Source organism: Trachinotus anak, unplaced genomic scaffold (assembly GCF_046630095.1).
Source record: "Trachinotus anak isolate AG129_WGS33_773 ecotype Australia unplaced genomic scaffold, CSIRO_AGI_Tana_v1 ptg000012l, whole genome shotgun sequence".
NCBI lineage: Eukaryota > Metazoa > Chordata > Actinopteri > Carangiformes > Carangidae > Trachinotus > Trachinotus anak.
This window is the reverse complement of record NW_027273863.1, coordinates 2,329,987-2,336,508: the sequence shown is the minus strand read 5'-3', so window position 1 is coordinate 2,336,508 and position 6,522 is coordinate 2,329,987. Positions and strand designations below refer to the sequence as shown.

The 6,522-nt window shown below is 40.8% G+C and overlaps 1 long non-coding RNA gene across 5 annotated transcripts; it reads left to right on the top strand.

Annotated features, from left to right (window-relative positions):
* Positions 1-226: 226 nt before the first annotated feature.
* On the top strand, positions 227-6,265 carry LOC139629777 (uncharacterized). Of its 5 annotated transcripts, none has more exons than XR_011693042.1 (5): positions 227-549; positions 808-1,130; positions 1,504-1,709; positions 1,921-2,002; positions 5,813-6,265. It is a non-coding gene; the product is annotated as an uncharacterized lncRNA (long non-coding RNA). The 5 variants fall into 5 exon arrangements; XR_011693040.1 differs by having other exon boundaries at positions 244-549; positions 1,573-1,709; XR_011693043.1 differs by lacking the exons at positions 227-549; positions 808-1,130 and adding exons at positions 1,228-1,242; positions 1,424-1,441 and having other exon boundaries at positions 1,573-1,709.
* The last annotated feature ends 257 nt before the right edge of the window (positions 6,266-6,522 follow it).

Below are 6,522 nucleotides of genomic sequence, written 5' to 3'. Positions count from 1 at the left end.
TCATCATACAGCGAGAATGGCCTTAAAGGTTTCCAGAGAAGACAATGTGCTCTAAAGCAGCTGACCTTTGTGAATTCTGGGAATTGATAGCTAGAACCAGCTAAATGTAAGAAACAAAGAATGAGGTCTGTGAGGTAACCAGGTGCAAGTCCATATAGTGCTTTATACGTCAGTGGGTACTTTAACATCAGCACTATTGCTTAGGAAGCCAGTGGAGAGAAAGAGAGAAATCAGGACAGAAGTGAGATTATCAGATTTTTTTGCCCTGGTTTGGATTCTTGCAGCACTGAAACGACTGCGCTGACCTGAGACAGTAATCAAGCCCTGATGAGCTGAACACATGGATCAGAGTCTCTGTAATCCTCCTGGATACTACTGGATACTCAGACAAGTATATGACCATATGCTCACTGAGCACTTTATTAGGAACACCACAATAACACTGGACACATCAAGATCACAGAGCACGCCAGAGACTCCAGATCTTACCCACAATTTGAACCCCCATGGGTGTAACTTCCCTCTCATCTACAGAGTTGTGCTCATCCGGTACGACCTTCAGACATTTCTGTCTGAATGAATCAAGCTATTGTCTGAGTTTGTTTTTCTTTTGTGCCTCTGACACTGTGAGTTTGTTTACAAAATGTATTGATGTCAACACAAATTGGAATCTGTTGCTTGACATCACATCAGAATCAGGGGTGTACCATGTGTCTGTTTCCCAACAGACACCAACAACTTTTCCAGTTTCTTTTGTATTGGAGTTTTTAGATGTTCTCATGTGTGACATAGAGCTTTTTGTTACAGAGTGTTTTGTGGCCGGATGAGGAGCCAGGAGGTGAGGGGAAGTAACAAATCAAAAAGTTACGCAGGGAGAAAGAAAGATCGGGAGGCGGAGCATCTGAAAGAAATCTTTAAATTTTATTAAGAGACTGAATCCCTCAACACAACTAAAGGCTCTGGCCTCCCTGGCTGGCCTCCTTCTCTCTCCATTTTCGTACTTGCGCTGATTAGTGAGTGGAAGCAGCTGTGCTCACCTAACTCTCTCCACCTGAGGAGGGGCCACACCTGGAGCAGAAGGGATAGAGAGCAACGACAAAACATGGCATGGCACGAGGCTCGTAACAAACGTAAGATCCTTTTTGTTTAATCAGACACAGCTGTTATATTGCTCTGTTCAAAGTCACCAGACTTCACTGACAAAAACAGTCTTTTTACTCTGCGGAACAGGGGACAGCCTCGGTCAGTTAGTTTGTTTGTGTGGTTTAATTATGTTATGATCTCTTCTTCTCTTCTCCCACCATTGAAAGTCCCACAATAACAAAAACATGAAATTTCCAAGTTATCCCAAAGTTTCTCCAGGAGTAGTGTATTGAGGATTTTTCTTTTTTTTTTTTTCTTTTTTTTTTTTTTGGTGACATAGGATTGCTTTTTCTCAAAGGTGTGTTTAAGGTGCTTGGATGCACTGTGTTTGTGTCCCCCTTTTCTTACAATCTTTCTCAGATTTTTCTTTCATGTAGCCACTTTGCTGCTGCAATTTCCAAGGACTCATCAGAGATTCATCTTTGACAGTGATGAAAGGCCTGTCGGAAACAGGAGACCCTGCCCTGTGGCTGAAAGATGTACGGGGGCAGCACATGTGTCCATCAGAATGTGGAGGCTGCTTTCACAGAGATGGAAATGTACGTCATCAAACATATTTATTTCAGGTATGGCTGCAGTCCGTCTTGTCTCTTTGGTGAGCGATGTAGTGCAGTCTGAAAAAAGGCTATCAACTGCAAATTACAGAACATTATCCTCTCTGTTTGCTTTGAAACAAATGTTACTTACCTATAAACTTACTGCCTGGTTTCCAACTTATTACATTGTATGGAAAAATAAGCTATTTCATAAAGTAACTGCAGCACTGTCTCATTTCAGATGGGTCCTGACCTCAGACTGCTGAAGGAGTCAGTAAATGGGATGTGTAGTGGACATTCAGACTGAATGGAATTCAGCAGTGGTAGGAAATGAAACTTATAACTTCAGCTCACATGGTAATGTCAAACAATGTTCCACCACACAGGTCCAAACATTACAGAGTGAAGAAATGACAGAAATGACCAAGAAGTTAAAATGCAATTTAGAAAGCATCAGTTAATAGAATTCCCACAGCTTCATCTTCCTCACCCTGTCATTCCCTTTAACAGCTGCAGAAGCTCCAACCTACATAACCATATATTTCATTTGTCCCTGCCGTCTGATATGACGCTGTTGTCATGGTTACAATAATAATCATGCAGCTAAGCTGAACAGTCATGTTTTTCTTGGGCCCAAAACCTACTTGTGGTTTGGGTTATAATGAACTCTTCTTTAAGACGAGTTTAGACCAAAGATTCACGACAAGAGGAGAACTTGGAACACGTTGGTCTGCAACACTCTGAAAACCTGCAGGTTTACACTACTGCAATTAGACAACACTGTTTCATTATCATTTCCATAGCAACAACTGTGGTTTCTCAGGCTTTTTTAGTAGTAGAAGTAGTTATATACTTTACATACTTTATACATACTTATATAGTATATTAATAGGAACAGTGATGGTGAGTTACTTATTACAGTTACAGTTATAGCATTGATGAAACGGCAAAAATATAAAAAATCGAGAGGGTTAAGAATTTGGAACAGACAGAGATTGTGCACAGTGACAAAGGGCATTTTGTGTGTTTCTGAGTGAATTTTAAGGCGTGTGTCAGACACAGCTGTTCCTCAAACAAACTGAAACTAGTGACATGACTTGACAAGCTGCGTGGACAGGCAACGGCAGCAGCCATATTCTGCAACTTTTCCCTGTGACAGTTTAAAAAAGAGAGTTTTTTTCTTCCTTTGTGGTTACAGACCTGTGTCATCAGGTTACAATAATAAACATGTTGTAAGGTTGTGGAATGGCTACAACAGAAGAAACAACAACACACAATAACACTATCAGTTTCATGCAGGAAGCAAACAGTGATCTCCTGTGTGACAGTCCTCTGTTTGGTCAACCCATCCATCCTCCCCCAAAATTCACGTGTGTGTGTGTGTGTGTGTGTGTGTGTGTGTGTGTGTGATTTATATGACATATACCTACAGTAAAACTGGATGAAGACACTGTGCTTCTCCAACCAACAACTCAGAATGGTGTATCCCAAAAGACTTTTGCAAAGGTAACATACAAAGCTACAACAGCTCAACAGGTGTGTAAATGAACAACAGTGCTGAGTTTGCATGAGCTAGGTTGGTGATCGAGGTAAAGCTAGCAGCCAAAGCTGCAACACAAACAATCAACAGAAGACAGCAGCAAGAAGCACTTTAGTCTGTGTCATTGCTAACTCCCTCTCTTGGTTTGGACATCATGTAGACACCCACATATCTTCAGTGACGCACATAAAGCCTTATTTTCTTGTTAGCATTCATACATACAACTGGTATTTATTTACGTACTCACCTATTCATTCACTTGTGCATGCCCTCATTTGATGTTATATTTGAGGTAATGTTTATATTAATATCTGGGAATGCCAGAGCATTGTGGTGCCATCACAGTTAGCTAGCTGCTAGCTATCTGCTTGGTGTCACCTCAGCTAATTCAGTCACTGAACATGACCTCTCTCTGTTTGTGGCCTTCTGGAGGATTTTTCATGTAGAAATCAGACAGATAATACACAATAATTTGACTTGTGACAGAATGTGAGAAAGTCTGAGCTGTATTATGTCATTTATGTGTTAGCATTAATTAGCAGGTATCAGTGTCTGCGCACACAATACGCTTAGCTTGATGATTAGCTAGTCAGCCAGCAAATGAATTAGCCTTGGGTTAGCCTTTGAGCAAGATGCCGAGACACTGTGCTAACAATGCTAACAGGAGTGTATGCTTGCTACAGTTAAGAAAACCAACATGTACTAAAGTCTAGGCTGCACACACACCCCACCTCTTTGCCCATTTTTGGATTAGTTGGGAGTTAGGGACGAACTCAGGCACTGCCAAGATGGCAGCAGAGAAGCAGCTCACTCTGAGCTTCAAAGCCGCCCTTCAGAAACCTGTAGGTGATGTCACAGAGGCTGCATCCATCGTTATTTACAGTCCAAACACTTAGTAAGAGCATTGTGTAACCACATTCAGCACAGATGTGGACGTTAACCTGCAAGGAAAGACTGCTGGTGCTAGCACTGCTAATGTTAGCTAATGTGGCTGTACACGGGTCTAATTTGTCCCGCCACAGTTTCATAATGAACCGAAAATATTTTTACACTTCTCATAACAACATAAACATGATGTTTTGCACCATTGCTTGTGCACAGCCCATTGATTCACTCGGCCCCTCCTAATCAAATAGTAGGAATAATAGGAACCTTACACTGCACCTTTATCACTACCTCTGGTCAAACCACGTCCACTTAAATGATTGTTTCTCTCCCTTTAGAACAGTGTTTGTGTTCAGTTTCAGAATAAAAGGACCACAGGACAGACACTGTTAAACTATGAGACCTCTTTATAGTGATTGTAATATTTTGCCATAATGAGTTTGTTTAAAGCTGCATCCCTGAAACTCAGTAGTTCAGTAGACTTTCACAGAACTAGAAAATGATGTGTCATTAAAGATGTTTCACATGCAACTTGCAGAGGTAAATAAAACACATAATACTTGTTTTATTAATTGATAATCCACATAAGCCTCACCACATTAATTACCCATAAGGCTAACTGCATTATACAAACTTCACAGAATTTGAGAATGTTTCTGTGTTATTAGTGTTTGTGATTTTAGGGCCCCATTCATAACACAGCACATGATTTAACTCATTCAAACAAGAATTATACAGCTGAAGTAGGAATATACTGAGAGCTGTCAAGTAGATGTCATTTGGAACAGAAGGACTTGGTAATTGTAGGTCTCTCAGAATGAGAGCAGAGGAGCAGACTCGGTCTTCATGCATATTTAAACAGCTTAGAGAGGATGTGTTGTGTGTGTGTGTGTGTGTGTGTGTGTGTGTGTGTGTGTGTGTGTGTGTGTGTGTGTGTGTGTGTGTGTGTGTGTGTGTGTGTGTGTGTGTGAGAGAGAGTCACAGTGAAAAAATACATTGTATATACACACATCAAGGGAGAATGATGAGTGTATTGCAAGTATGGGAGAAAAAGCATAAGATAATCATTTGTGATTTAAATTAATGTTGTATATATGTGTGTGTGTGTGTGTGTGTGTGTGTGTGTGTGGATAAAACTTTATGTGTGAATTCATTCCATTGTATAAATGTCAGTAAGTGTGGAGCAGGGACGGACTTTTGTTTGTTTATCTGCACCAACACTTTGGTGGAGAACAGACTTTAATAATCAAACCATTCCTTGTTTTGCTGCTGATCTAGATTAATATATATAAATATATAGATCATAGATCAGATGTTTTGAGCCTCAGTGTAACAGTTGATACCTGCTGATAATCCAGTTTTGTCTGGGAACTGCTTCCTCCTGTGTTTGGAGACTGTCTGATTACTACCCAGTGGTCCACTGTTTACATGTGCCACCCTGCCACTGTTCTCAGCTGATGTAGTGAGGGTGCAGGTGCAGATATGATGCATTCTGCCCCAAAGTCCAGCAGGCTGGATTCTCCATGTGCGAGTGTCACTCTTCATTACGTATGTAAGGGGAAATAAATCATGAGGAAACATGTCATCAGGATTTTTGCACAGATGATCTGTGACCATCGGTTCTGTGGTGAAAATCTCTGAACCTCTGAAAAGGTTGTTGCAGCTCTATGTTCCTGGTATTTTGTTTCTCCTGTCTCTCTCCACCCAGGTGCTTCCTGATCAGTCGCCTGTGAGGTTCACCTGGCCTGTGAATGAAGTGCTTACAAGCTCTGGTTCCAGCATCAGAAGGGAGAGGCTTCAGGGATGGGGACTTCTGGTCTTGCTGCCTCTCAGCCTGGGTCTTTGTGTCGTTGTTGTTGTTGTTGTGCTCTGATTTTGTGACTTTCGTAGTCTCGAAATAGTATCCTGGGTTGGTTGTTTTAGAGGTGTCTTCTGTGGGTCACTGGTGGAGTGTTGTCCATTGTTGGGGCATAATGGGCATAAACATGGTGCAGATGGGATTTTATGAGGGATGTTTTAATATTTTATATATTTTCTTTTATATTTGTATTCATAGATTTAGTAGGTGGAAATAAATTTAATTTGTATTAAGTAGAAGCATATATATATTATATATAATCAGACTGCAAATAAACTTTTCTTTTTGCTTGAACTACATTTATGCTGAAGACTATAAGAATTTTCTGAGTAATATTTGGACCACAGTAACAGTTTTTCATTCGTTTAACTGCAACCAAAGTAAATATTTTGTCATCATGCTCACTGTGTTATTATTTTCTGTGATCATATAGAAATCCCACATCTGAAGGCCTGAGAGCCTGAGAGCCCTGCTTTACCTGCAGAGAGCATCATGGAGGTTCAGGACCAGGATCAGGGGCTGAGTGTGTGACGAGAAGCTGTGTTTAGTATAGACAGATG